Raw genomic sequence first — 14,794 nt, 5'->3', positions numbered from 1 at the left:
AATGAAAGGAGGGCATGAAATGGGTCCAAGTTTATCAAAGGGCATAGGGTTTTAAAAGTTTGTGAAATACTACACAAGAAGGCACAATTTGCTTCAGTGTTATGCATAACTTTGCCTTCTTACAAGAAAACACTGACCTAGAGCTACTGAGGTCTAAGAACACATATCCTCCAAGGCCCATTGTTTAATAATTCAGTGCAAACCCTCCTTATTATGCCTCCAAAAAATCATTATTGTTCTAAGAGGAGAGCTGGGGAGAGGAGCAGCCAGCTGCCTCGGGGCACAGACGAAGACGCAGCGTGTGAAGTTCCAGGAGCCGGAGGTGAGAGACGAATACTGTGGACGGTCCCTTCGATAGACAGTGGTGGGTGGTGGGCGGTTCTCCCTGAACAGTTTTGCAGCCCCTGTGTAAACAGCTGGGTTTAAGAAATAGTTCCATTTGCATTAGCCTATTGTTTGATTAAAGAGTTCGTGTGGCCTCACGGCCAGGGGGGTGCATTGTTGGCTGAATGAAACGCTACATTTAAAAAGCACTGTATGTTCAGGGACTTCATTCTCACCCTCATTCTGCTCAAGTACTTCCATTCCAGTTTTTCTCTGTATTCTTATTTTCATTATTTGTAACTACATGGTAAAATTCACAGGTTCCAGGGACCATCTCTGTTTTACTCGGCCATGTACACTCAGCATATTTGAACAGTATCTGGCACATGGTAGGTACTCAATGAACAAATAATCCAAAAGCTCTTAGGATATCCTGCTTCGGAGCTGGAAAGCTCATCAGAGCTCATTGGGTTGAATACCAAAGGGAGCATGAGAGTCCATTTTCAATGACATGTGGGCAGAGTGCCACCGTCAAGCCCTTCTTGCTACCATTTAGAAAACAAACTCACTTCCTCCTTTCTGCTGCCTGTCAGCAGTGCCCTCTCCAGCTTGCTGGAAGGAAATTGGCACCTTGACATATACCGCCCTTGAACGGTCCACCACCCCTGCCCTGGAAAGGCAAGATCTGGATTTTTTCTATGGCTAAATGTCTGGGGCTTGGCCCCCTGGGGGCAAGAAGCCAGGGAAGGGTGGAGCCCTGGACAGCAGCTAGTGAGATCAGTATGGCCAGCAGAAACAGTTCTCTGGAGGGCGTCCTCAGTCCAAGCCAAAGAGGCCAGCCATTGCATGGGCAGGAGAGGAGGTGACCAGCTGCAAACTGGGAATTGATGAGTGTGAGCAGAGGAGCAGGAGACAGAGAATGCCAAAGCTGAAGAGAGGCTGGAGAGGAGGGAGGCTAAGATAGAGCCAGGAGTCAGCATGAGAAAAGGTCTGGAAGGACGGGGAACCCTTCAGTGAATCCCATCTATGCCACTTTTCTGACATGGAACATGTGCTCTTGTCCTGTTTTCTGAACTATAAAATGGCTGTTACCATAGGAAGAGTATTTGAAGGAGAGAAATCAAACAAGCAGAACTGAGGCCACTGGTATCAGAGTGAGGGCATAGGACAATGGTGCTCATTAGAACATTAAAATCACCTGGGGAGCTTTTGAAACCCATGTATGCCAGAGCCCACCCCTAAAGATCCCAATGTAACTGATCTGGAAAGGGACCCAAACATGAGTGGGTTTTAAGAGCTCCCCAGGTGATTCTAATGTGCAGCCAGGGGTGAGAACCACTGGCATAGGAGATCAAGCAAAGGGGAATGTCAAGCGAGGAGAAGTTGCTTATCTACTTAGTTCCTTGTCCCACAGCAGAGGATTCCTACCTGCTGGCTCAGCTCACCCAAGGTACTGGGCCTATTCCTGGCCTATGCCTAGTACAGGGAAATTTAAGAAAGCTGATTTCAGTAGCTCGGTTGACTAGCTGAATTGGGACAGTCCCCTCCACTTTTTTCCTTTTGGCAACCAGATTATGTCCTAAATCAGCTGAAGACTAAAAGCTTTACATCATAAACAGGATGATGCAATTAGGATATAATACAGCAATTTGACTTTAGACTAGGGGTGCCAGTAGCAAATAAAGATACAGGATGCCCAGTTAAATTTTAATTTCAAATAAACAATGATAAATTTTTAGTATGTCTCATAAAATATTTAGGACATACACTAAAAAAGTATTTATCTACACTTCAAATTTAATAGGGTATCTTGTAGTTTATCTGCAATCCCACTTTAGAGACAAATGCTATGTTTGAATTTAAGAGCATGACTAGCTTTTTATAATAAAATTGAAAAGATCGGGTTACTGTGTATGAGTTGGATGGCAGTAGGTCTCAATTGTCTAGAGATGTCCAATTTCACACTTGTTTTGCCAACATAACTAATAGTGCCCCCTTTCATTCTCTCAAGTGTCTAATTTGAATGACAAATTACTTGGCTAGTCCCATAGAAGAGACGATCTTTGGTTTTCATTTTGGAAGCATGAGGTAACAGAACGTGAACTCCATCTGGGCTGTTACTGTTAAACCCATTATCACCTGCTGACTCACCGTTGCCCTTCTCTGTCTAGATGAGGTGGACCCAGGCTATCCAGGGGCTTACGGGAGCCGGGATGGCAAATCCCCTATCTGTCATGAGCTTGCCCTGCACCCTGCTGGGAGTCACAAGAGCTGTAAACTTTTCCTTTCCTCTTACTTGCCCACCAGATCTGGAGACTAAGGGAGGTAGCAGTAAACCTGCTTTTGTATTTACCTATGACTGATGTCTTTAATCTGCCTGTAAAGGAGCACTTGGCTAGAGGAAAAAAAACATGCTCTCAATTCCATCTTTGGAACTAGGAAATTAGTCTTTAACCAGATGAAAACACTCAGCACTAAACTGACTCTGCTGTTTGTTCCATTCTGTCACTCTGTCTGCCTGTGTCCCTCTAACTATAGTGGCCTGACCACACACCACACCTTACGCAACTCAGAAAAATCAGCCCTGGCCATGGCCCTGATTCAGATATTTGTCCAGCCTGCCTTCTTCTGCACACACCATCCATTTCTATACAGCATGTACTCCCTGAGCACCACAGCTTTATACTCGGGACCTGATATCAGACTCAGGTTTGCCTCCTCGCTTTGATTACCAGATATTCTTCTCCGGTTTTCAAACTTGCCTCTCCCTCCACCTGTCTCTCTGCTTGACTTAGGACTTTACACACCCCCAAGTTACAGCATTCTTAAAACTCTAAGATGCAGATGTTACACACTCTATTATCTTTGGTCCCATGGGACCTGTCGGGACATTATACCTTAGACCCTCAATACCCTAGTTCCGTACCTGTCAACTAATTGTGAGCAATATTCTGTCTGGGTAACATTCACAGCATAGCCATATTATTCAAATGTCCCAGACTTCAGCAGTCTGGGAGTACCATATATAGTCATAGTTCTATTTCATCCAGAACAACAGTCAGGTAAGTCTTTTCTCCACTTTCTCTGCCTCTCTCCAAAGATGCCTGAGTTGCTTCCCTTGTCCAGGCATTAGCCTCCTTATAGCTGATTCCTAAAAAGAACCCAAAAAACAAACAAAAAAAACCCTCTGATAAGTCTTTGCAGGCCAATCTTCATACTTGCTGATCTCTTTTTCTTTTTTCTTGAGGTCTGATCTTATTTATTTGTTACTCTTTAAAAATCTTATTTTTGACTGGACTCAGATTTAGAAGTAGAAGCTCTCAGAGAGGATGGCCTATGTCTCTTGGCAATCTTTTCCTGGCATTTTTCCTTGGCCTCCTTCATTCTCTTGGCCAAAAGTTTAGCATATTCTGCAGCCTCTTCCTTATTTTTCTTAGCATGCTGTTTCTTCAGAGCAATATGCCGGTATTTGTGTTGCAGGACACGTGGAGTAACAAGACCCTGCATCTTGGGTGTTTTGGTCCTAGGTTTCTTACTTTTGTTTGAGGGCTTTCTTACAACATATTTGCAGACATCATCTTCTTTAGAGAGACTGAAAAGTTTGCAAATTCTGCTAGTTCTTTTGGGCACCAGGCAATGAGGCACGTGGTATCAGTCAGTCCAGGAATATCCTTCTCTCCTTTTTTTTTACAATAACCAAGTGGAGAACGCTCAGATTGGCATCCACAATGCAACCCCCAAAAGATTTGCGCTTCCTTTCTCCAGTTCTCCTTGGTCTATAACAAGAAAGGCCCTTACTTAGTAGCAGGCAGACACGGCCATGGGACAAGACACCCTGCTTCATGCGGAAACCTTGTCTGTCGTTCCCACCACTGATTCGGACCACATAACCCTTCCATTGTTCACCCAGAGCATCAGCAGCAACCTCTGTGGCCACACACTTCTCATAAAAAGACAAAGTTTGTGTTCGTCGTCCACTTCAATGAGTTTCTGGCAGCCAGTGGCTGAGATGGAGATACTCAGCTTCATCTTCAAGCAGCTGATCACCTCCAAGGCGCCACAAAAAAGAGGCCCGACTCCCGCTTAGTCCAAGTCACATAGGTGTTTTCAGTTCTTGCGATACACCTGCTGATCTTTAGACTGCCCAGACCACCTCACTGCCATGGCTAAAGTGGATGGCTGGTCTTCCTGCTGACACCTGGACAGTCTACAAAGGCCAAAGGAGAAAAAAGAACCCTCATCCCAAAACTTCTTAATTATTATGACTCTGCCTACTTGCTGATCTTTGACTTGCTGGACCAACTTGCTGGAGTTTCATTTTCCTACTGATCAGTTGGGGGCACCTACAGCTTCTCATAGATCGGGATGGACAATGACAGGGAAGGTCCTCTCAGACAAGCCTCAGCCATGCTGAGTACCCAACTACTCCATGCAGCCCGCGCAAAGCGCCTGCTCTTTGAGCTGCCAGACAACTTGATGCTGAGAGCTGTCTGCATGTCTGGATCTCCATGGACCTCCTGTTCCCAAAAATCCCTGCTGTGTACTCCACCCACCTCCTGCAGTACCACCTGTTATCCTGGCTGGATTGTCCTGACACTGAATGCCAGGCACATAGTGCCCACTCCTTCCACTGTTGTGATAGAGATTCTCCTGCTTGGCCTCATTTCTTGCCATATCTGCAGCTGTGGCTGCCACTAAGCACCTGGTCACCACAGTCATTTAGGTTTGTCTTTTCCAAATACCTGTCAGCCAAATGTCTTCTGAACTCCCCTTCCAACAGCATGCTGGGAAAAAAAAAAAAGATGGAAAAAGGAAGAGTGCTCAGGCAGGAGCAACCCCTGAGAGGTGCAAGGGGGGAGTGGAGCAAGTATGCCAGATAACCCTGGTTCCTGATAACCTTTTTGTACCCTTTCCTCTTATCACCAATTCACCGAGGCTGGAACACAGTGACTCAAGCCCTACTGTGGAAATGAAAATAGAAAAGCCAGTACAGATTTTCCTTACCCTAATATGACTTACAATATAAAACCTTTAAAAAATGTAAGCATAGTGTTCTTTGATATTCCTAGAACGAGTTGGATTCAACAGATATTTTAAATGTAATTTAATTTACCAAAAACTTTAATGTATACACTTTTAAAATGGAGCTTGACTACTGTGTAATCTAGATATCAAGCTAACCTGTTAGAAGTAGAAGTTACAACATTTTGTAAAATACGTAAATGCTACTGAACATTTAGTGAGCTGATGCTCTCCGTGCTCATTTAGCCAGTAAAGGCATAGGTTATATACAAAGTCATTTCTGATGTATGCCAACCATGCAGAACTGTAAAATAAAACCATTTCAGTAGTTGTTGGGCCAGAAACATCTTTATTTCTTTGGGACTTCAAGGTATAGCCAAAAATCTAAATGCCAGGAATCTCTAAATGTAACTTATAGTGTGTGTTTTTTTTTTTTTCTTATTGAGATACCCTAGGAGGAACATCTAAGCAATACGGTAATGCCACACTGGCCCATGTGCACTCTAGTATAAGTTTTCATTTACTATTCTGATCAGGAGAGGATGCTGCAAGATGCTCTACTTAGTTGTTCCTACCATAGTAGCCACTCCTCCATGGGCTGGGAAGTCAATATTGCAATTCTGTCAGTTGCCTAGCATGTCTATTCCAGTTATACATTCGGGAACTTGGGAAATAACCATATAAGTCCTTGGATCTATTGAACTCCCTGTGGGATGGACTTGGGCATAAATGTCATTTATTACCTGACCTCTATAAGTCGCCTGGTGGGTTTTTGGGTCCTCAGGGATGAGCATCAAGTTAAAGCTTATATTAATTTCCTAGGACTGCTGTAAGAAATTAACCACAAACTTGGTGGCTTTAAACAACAGAAATGTACTCTCTCATAGTTTTGGAGGCCAGCAGTACAAAATGAATGTGTTGATGGGGCTACTCTCCTCACGAAGGCTGTGGGATCCTCCCCACCTCTTGCAGCTTCTGGCTGCTCCTGGCATTCCTTGGCTTATGGCTGTGTTACTCCAGTCTCTGCTTCCATCTTCACGTGGCTTTCCTCCCTTAGCTTCTGTCTCTTATAAGGATATTTTCATTGGATTTGAGTCCCACCCCAATCCAGTATGATCTCATCTTTACCTTATAATTACATCTGCAAAGGCCCTGTTTCCAAATAGGTCACACTCTGAGGCTCCAGGTGAGTATGAATTTGGGGAGACATTATTCAACCTACTACAGTCAGTGTCCATTGCCAGTTTCTCATAATTCCATGAAAGTATGGAGTTTTCCCTTTTTCTTATGCACAGGCAGTCTAATAAATGAATGTAGATTCTTTATGTAAAGCTTGTAGGAAGATTTACAGTACCTTTTTGTTGCCATTTTGTAGTGTTCTTCACAATGGCCCAATCTCCCTTTCACTCAAGGGGCTATGGGTACACAAATTGGCTTAGATATGGGAACTGACTGTGGGAGCATATCAGATTAATTCTGGGGGTACCAAACACTGAATTACTGTAGCATGCATGTAAAAGAGCTTGAAAAGGATTAAAAAAAACAAACAAAAAAACCCTAACATTAGGTCACAGAATTTTCCATTATGGTTAGCAGTGCTCATGTAAACTAGCTGCTTTGGTACATAAAGATATAGTCACACACACAAACACACACACACACACAAAGTGCATAACAGTTAAAGCAGTAACAAAAAGGAAATGAGAAAGAACAGAAATAAAAAAACAAAGCAATAGCCCATAGTCTACCAGGCTTTATCATGCTGTCTCACCCTGGACTCCTAATTATTTTTTCCTTTATCCTGATCAAAATCTGGATTAAGGAGTGTGCCAGCTGGGTAGATGCCCAGGGCACCAATTAATAGGTAGGCGGTAAAATATCAATAGACTGCATTGACTGTGGTGTCAGTTAATGCAGGTCTCTATAAGAGCATTTTTATATAACTGGCTAAAATATAATTTAGTTGTACTCCCATCAAACTAGATAGTAATCTGAAATGGAAATTTAAAATATTCCTCTCCCACTTAATAAATTTTGAACAAATATCTAAAGAGTATTGGTTTGAAGAGGGGCTAAATGATTAGCCTTCCTGACTTTTCTTGGTCTAGTCCTGCCTACTTGTCCTTGTCTGTACCATGGTTCTCCACTGGTGTTCTCCATGTCTCAGCTATTATCAAAATTCCTCTGAATGTATTTCTTTTCCATTTGGTGTCCTGATAAATACTCGTCGGGTATATAAAGTAACAGGCCCTACAGTGTGGAATTGGCTGAATTGAGTTTGCTAGCACCCCCTCTTCCTACAGGGGGAAGATGGCAACCCTTTTAGAAGGTAGCAAAACAACTGGTTAAATTGTTTCCCATTGTTTCATGGGGCTCACTAAGTCTGGAAATTTAGAGCACTTTGTAAAAAAATACCAGGTTTTTTTTGGATATGTTGGCTGCTTCTTGGAGCTTTCCATAATGTTTTAATAGAAACAAACTTCTATTTTAGCTGGCCCATCTGAAAGCAGAAGGAAAAAATAGCTTTATTAAAGAGAAGTTCTTTCTGAATGGCTGTAAAATCATGCACCTTGCAAAATTGTCAAAGCTGATTTTTCTGTTCCAATCTAAAGTAAGTGTGAATAAAGTCAGGGATGTAGACACAGAGGAACTATAAGACTAAGGCCTGGGTAAAGCCAGACTAATGGAAGGGACTTGGTCCCCAAGCCACTAGTAGATTCACATGGGCAGCTATAGAGTGTCAAACTGTGTTAAAATATACGAAGCAGAGGGGTACCAAGGGCAAGGGTCATGGGAGCAGTTCACCTTAGGTGCAGAACGAAAGGTTGCATTGTCTGTAGAGAATTTTAAAATATTAATAAAAGTCTTGTTTGGAATCATCTGAGCTTACTTCTGTTGCAGTTTACATTTTAAACCCTGTGAAACTACATGTTCCTGTCTTTTAAAAGTAGATTCAAAATTAACTAGGATAGTATAGCAATTGTATAAGTCAAAGAAAGAGAACTTAAGTTACTTCCATTCTGTCACTCTATGGACATTTTGAAGTGTTTGTGCTTAAAACTGAAAAATAGTGAAACAGAATGAACTACAAGGTGTAATATTATTGTCGATAAGTACAAATTTTAGCTCATTCTTGAAACATTTTACTGAGTTTGAATATCTTTAAAATTGAAATTTATTTTTCTTTCATAATTATTAATTTTTTTAAAGCTGAAGAATGAATTAAGACAATAAAACATTACATTTGTATTATTTAGTAGTTGCCTTTTGTAAACATTTCAGTTTTATTAATATTCATTTATTACCTTCTGGATAATTATGTACATAAAATATTTTTATATCAGACTGTAACCAAAAGATCAAAGTTCAAACTGCTAGGAAGATATAAATATTATTGAGTAAACATTGTGCCTTTTTCTTTCTCGTACTGCAATATTTATTTTATTTTTTTATTGGCATGATTATATATGCGAAGTTCAATAAAAGAAAATTTTCACTTTCTGCACTTCTATTCTGACCATTATTATTATTTGTTTCATTTCTTATGTATTGCCAAAAATAATTTCATTGTGTAGAGAAGGGAAATGTTTAAAATGATCTGTGCTGGGCATCAAATATAGTTGGGCATCAAATAAGTTGGTAATATGGAAGCTCAGTGATAATTATGTGGGGATTTATTAAACTATCCTCTCTACTTCTATATGTTTTTTCTAAATAAAAAGTTAAAAAAAATTATAGAGACCAAATGCAAGGTATCAGGTGGATGTATCTGGAGAGATTAGAGGGTCAGGATTGTAAAGGTAGTCAGCAGTGGGATGAAACAGTAGATAGAGATTGGGCCACAGTAAGTTCCTGGACAGGCATCATTCAATGTGCCTGCTTAGGTGTAGTGAGCACAAAGGCAGCTACATTCAAACGTTCAGGGATGGAGCAGACTCAGGAAAATTCATAATTGTCAACATAAGTTTTAAAATGGTAAAAGTAGCTCTCATATCTTTATTACTATTGTGCCTTTTATTGGGATTCTGGGGACCCCAGGATAAAAGAAGCTAGAATGGACTATATACTGTAATTTTCCTTTGTGGTCTATAACCAAGAAGTTAATTAGGGTAAAGGGAATAGCAATAATCAAGGCCCGCCAATAACAGCAGGAACTAAAGGGTTCTGGTGGTAAATGATCTTCCTCTGGAGGCTGCTTCAATTAATAAAATCCTTTATGTTCACAGAAGTTATCAAATCCCAGGAAAAGCAGAATTTCTGGATTAAAATAAAGAGCAAAGGACCCAGGGCTGTAGAGTCCAGAGTAAGGGCCAGTCCAGGTGACAGTGATGATTTCTGCATCCTGGCTTCCTCTCGGTGCAGCCATGCCATATGTAGTCATTTCTGAGAACCTGCATTTGTAGGACTGTTGATTAAATTTGGGGTTTCCCACTGAGATATATAGAAGTGCAGTTGTTTCGTTTTTTGAGAAAATGAGCTATTTGTAAACGATTTTCATCTTATTGGGTTTCTGGGTTGCTTCCTTAGAAGAAAGTTTTTTTTTTTGTTGTTTTTTTTTAAAGATGACCGGTAAGGGGATCTTAACCCTTGACTTGGTGTTGTCAGCACCACACTCAGCCAGTGAGCGAACCGGCCATCCGTATATGGGAACCGAACCCGGGGCCTTGGTGTTATCAGCACTGCACTCTACCGAGTGAGCCACAGGCTGGCCCAGAAGAAAGTTTTTAATGTTCTCTTTTTTGACTTCATGGTAATCTTCCTTCCGTATCACCCCCAGTGGAAGGCGGTTGGGTAGCACATTTACTAAAAGTTTAGAGTGATGGTGGGAGAGGAGTAAAATCACACCACCGTCCAGAAAACTCCTTAGAATTGAATAGCACATATTTCTGTCCTAAACGGTCAGTCATTGGTGTTGCCCTGGCCACCTTTCCTTTTCAGGGGCCCTGGATTCCACCTTATTGCTTAGACCTTCCTCTGTATCTCTGTATCTCTTCCCCTCTTTCCCATTTTGCCCACTGGTTAGCACTCTTGTATTGAATTATAGAATTTTAGAGGCTTAAGGCACTTTAGAGCAAATTTAATCCAACCCTCTCATTTAACAGATGAAGAAACAGAAATCTTGAGGTTGGGCAATTTGCCTGAGATATCTCAGCAGAGCCACGATAGAGCTGGGCCTAAAGATGAGGTTTTGCCTCCTCTAGGACTCTTGCATAAAACTATGCTGTTGCCATCGTTCTGAAGCTAGCAAGTTAGACAGATTCAAAGTGCTTATGGAGGGATGAATGCACAGCATCAAACAATAGCTCTCTCGATGAAAAGAAAACCTGGCTGGTAATTGAAACCTTTGAGCCACAAATGGTGAAAGAAATAAAAGCTCTGTAGGCTGCTGCCCTGCTCTGGGGTGGGGGCAGGAGGTGTTCAGAGTGGGTGGACAGAGACCTGGGCGAGGCCCTGGCTCCACCGTGTCCCAGATGGATTGTGTGGGAAGCCCTTTGGTTGCATGACACTGTTGTAGGCACCCTGTGGATTTTACATCACTCAAAGCTATAAATGGTTTCACATGAAAAAAAATAAAGAAAAGGAATTACAGGTCTCCCACAGCCCACAAAAAAATGCTCCACCTAAAAAGCAGCCCATAATTTAGCTGCACCCAGCTGGGTTAAACAAAATTGGAGCCAAGGTTGCTCTGCATTGTCCTAAGAGGTGGCCTAGCATTAGCAGGAATGAAAGAAATATAAAATTGCTCACAATGGGCTGGATTTTCTTCATAGGGAAAGCTCTAATAGTTATACAGCAAGACCTTGGCGTCAGCCAGGTTAGGTCTACTCGCTACTTTAAAATTACTTCCAAGCTATTATTTATAATTTTATAGCATCTCACATTTGCAAATTGCCTACTGATGAATCGAGGCAGTTTCTTATAACAATTTTGAGTGGGAGGTTGAGGATTTTAACCCTTCCTTTATTAAGACACAAAGAAACTGAGACAAATAGTATGCATCAACCATAAAAATACTCGGACACAGTCTATTTCAGCTGTGGCCTGGGATTTTTGACTTGGCCCACTTTAGGGTGACCAAATGTTCCAGTTTTCCTTGAACCGAGTGGTTTCCTGGGATGTGGAAGTTTCAGTGCTAAGACTGGGACAGTCCTGGGCAAACCAAGACAGTTGGTCCCCATGCACCATGTGGATGGTTGCAAATTCTTGGATATTTCTATCTGCATATCTTAAATGAATATGGCTCTATTTTTTAAAATCCCAATATGTTTTATCTTGCTGTGTTTTAGAAGGCAGAGCCTGAAACTGAGTTTTGCCTTGGACTCTCATATTAGAATCCCTTAAAATAGCACTTACTAGCTGATTGTTCATTGCTGCTCCATATCAGGGAATTCAAATGCCTACCACTGACCTCTGAAATGTTTTTGGTGTCGTGTGTCAAAAAGGTGGCTTAAAGCAAAATGCAAGTAAGAGAATATGACTTTATTTTTATATTAAGTGATCCAACTCAGATACCATTCTCTGTCTCCCTAGAATTCTTTGGCCAAAGGTCACATTTTATATCTGGGATATTTTCTTTGACAGGAGAACATTTCAACTTATAAAATTCAGATGGCCACCAGGATAGATATAAAGAAAGAATTTACCTCTGGCCAAGACACCCCTTGAGTCAAAATCATTTCCAACTAGAATCACAGGCTATTTTATCACCAGCCAAGAGGATAAGAAAGGGCCATGCATGCCAACATTTTTATTAGTGGGATGTCATAAATTGGACAAAGCTTTCATTAGCATTACAGGACTAAAAATCCAGAAGAGTCTAAGGGAGGCAGTGAAATCAGTGGGCAGGCTTAGTGAAGTGAGGCCTCAGAGACAGGTCGGTGGGCAAGCAGGCTCCAAACACATTGAGGGTAACAGTGACAACTGCAGATTAGACTTTATCTGCAGAATTCTGTTATTAATACATTCCATTGCCCTCTGGTAGGAGATAGCATGACCTATTTAAAGAAGGTCGGGGAAGCACAGAGGGTACAAAGAACGACCACAGAGATGCAGAAGTGGATTGAGGGGAGGGCCAGTCAGCTGCCTTAGGTGCCAATTTCTAAAGAGTACTTTCAAGAATAAATAGAAATACAGTGCTGGGTAAGTGCAACAGAAAGTTCCACACAGAACCGGTAAAAATGTAAATTGACCTTACTCTAGTGAAGTAGTCCATGTCCTCCAGTGAAAATAAAACCATACCCTTCCCCACTGTCACCCCGCATCAGCACTAAGTCAATCTGAAAGACATTAAATTCTTAACTCACCTAGGATCTCCATATTTCTTGATCTGTCCTATTGAAAGGTCTAGGTTTCTGATGCCAAGTTCATGCTTGTCCAAAGAGCGCCTTGCCTCCCCTCTGGGAACCAGGTAGTTTCTGGTGAAACTGTTATTCTCTGAAGGCTTCAAGTGGAAATGGTAGGGATTAACACTGTGGGCCTTGAGAGACATATTGAAAAGTTACGATAGCCTATATCCTCTACCTAGAGGTGACTACAGGTCAGCTTTTTTCTCTCTTGCATGATCCCTGCCTGTTAGCCAGTTATAGTTGTGTGTAAGCATCTGTTACCCTGGGGAAAAGGGTATTACGGATCTTTTCGTGATCTGCCAAAGTCAACCAATGATATTTTATCTCAAGGATCTTTAGCTCTTGGCACAGAACCCAGGTCACCAGCTCCAAATCCTCCTTCTGTCCAGGAAAGTTTCCCTTTTGTAGCAATATAAGAGAAACAAAAGGTTTTTCTCTATACTCACCCTCAACACAGAACACTTCTGACACCAGCTGTACGGGACTTTTCCCCACATCGAGAAATTCCCCACTTCTTAGCAGACACTGACTGGGTGGCTACAATTTAACTGGATTCTGAGAGTATCTACCTGGAGTTAGCATCAGATCTCACAAGCTAAGGGCTTGGTCCCGCAGGACTGCTCTCCACTTCAGATGCCAGTTGCAAGTGGTGGGTCCCCAGTTTATCCACAAGTTCTGTCTGACTTGGCTACAAATCAGAGGTTCTCACCACTCTCTGCTCAAGTTTGATCATTTGCTAGAACAGCTCACAGAACTCAGGAAAGCAGTTTACTTACTAGATGAACTCGTTTTTTTTACAAAGGAGAAATTAAAGGATACCAATGAACAGTCCACATGAAGGAACAGGGTGAGGTCTGGAAGGGTCCCAAGCATAGCACCTTCTGTCCCCGTGGAGTTTTGGGTTGTGCCACTCTTCTGCTGTGTGGATGCATTTCCTGTGCACCAACCTGGAAGCTCTCCAAACCCCATACTCTAGGGATTTTTACAGAAGCTTCATTACGAAGGTGTGATTGATTATTAACTCAATCTCCAGCTCCTCTCCTCTCCCTGGAGGATTGAGATGTGGCTGAAAGTTTCAAGTTTCTAAGCATGGGGGTCAGGGGGCAGAGACCAAATATATGTTTCTTACTATGTCACAAGAGTGTTCGTTCCTCAGATGGATTAGTTCATCCCTACCATAGCAGGTCCAAAAGTATTGTCTGGGTCCTGACTTTGACAAACCACAGCAGGTTCCATTTCCCTGGATCCCTGACTATGCTCTAGTTAGCATATGGCCCAGGCAGGAAGCTGCTCAGAGTGTAGCTGCCCTGGCTGGGTATCAAGAGCCAAGCCAGGGGGCCACTGCCACAGGGATGTGAGTTAGCAAGGACATCACTGCAGAGGAAATGAACTCTGTTGGATTGTGCAGCACCAGCTTATGACAGCCCCAGTTAGCCTGCTTGGGTCATTTGCCTACCTCTGAACTAATGACAATGGTCAGGATGATGATGTTCAACATAGGTTGATCAGCTTGGGTCAGCATATTCCCCAGTGGAGCCAGGAGAGGATGGGTACTGTGATTGACAGCCTCACCAGGACCTGACTGGGTGAGGAGGGATGAGGAAGTCCAAAAACAGGGAGCACGTTATCAAGATAAAAAAGGAACTGCCATTCCTGGGTGAACTCCTGTTCTTTCAGTGCTGTCTCACTGCCTGCACAAGTCCAGTGTTTTTGCAAGAGTCCCATTTCTTGCAGCAAGTGGAAGATCAAAAAAGGGATGATATTTTCCCCTTTGTTCCGCGTAAAAGATTAACATTATTTTACTACAACCCACCTGCAACATTGCTCTATTGAACTGCAAGTAGGAATACAACTTAGCTTTTCTTTAAAAACATGATTGAGTCAGAAAATAATATAATGGATTAAAATAAAAAGGAAACAGTATTCCTTATGTTTTTCAAAATCAGGTGATTAATGGAGAAGACATCTAAGGAAAATATGTAAAGAAAATGACATTATTCCTGTTACACATAAAGGTGTCTTTTTCCAGGGGACCAGGTGCAGTCACTTTTATTAATTTTTATAAAACTCTAGAGTGAGAAGAGGTGAATATAGAAGCATAG

General features: G+C 42.0%; 1 pseudogene; it reads right to left on the bottom strand.

Annotated features, from left to right (window-relative positions):
• Positions 1-3,606: 3,606 nt before the first annotated feature.
• LOC134384845 (small ribosomal subunit protein eS6-like) lies at positions 3,607-4,353 on the bottom strand (annotated as a pseudogene).
• Positions 4,354-14,794: the final 10,441 nt, after the last annotated feature.

This window comes from Cynocephalus volans, chromosome 8 (genome assembly GCF_027409185.1).
Source record: "Cynocephalus volans isolate mCynVol1 chromosome 8, mCynVol1.pri, whole genome shotgun sequence".
Classification (NCBI taxonomy): Eukaryota; Metazoa; Chordata; class Mammalia; order Dermoptera; family Cynocephalidae; genus Cynocephalus; species Cynocephalus volans.
The sequence above is the reverse complement of the archived record's forward strand: the minus strand, read 5'-3'. Positions and strand labels throughout refer to the sequence as shown.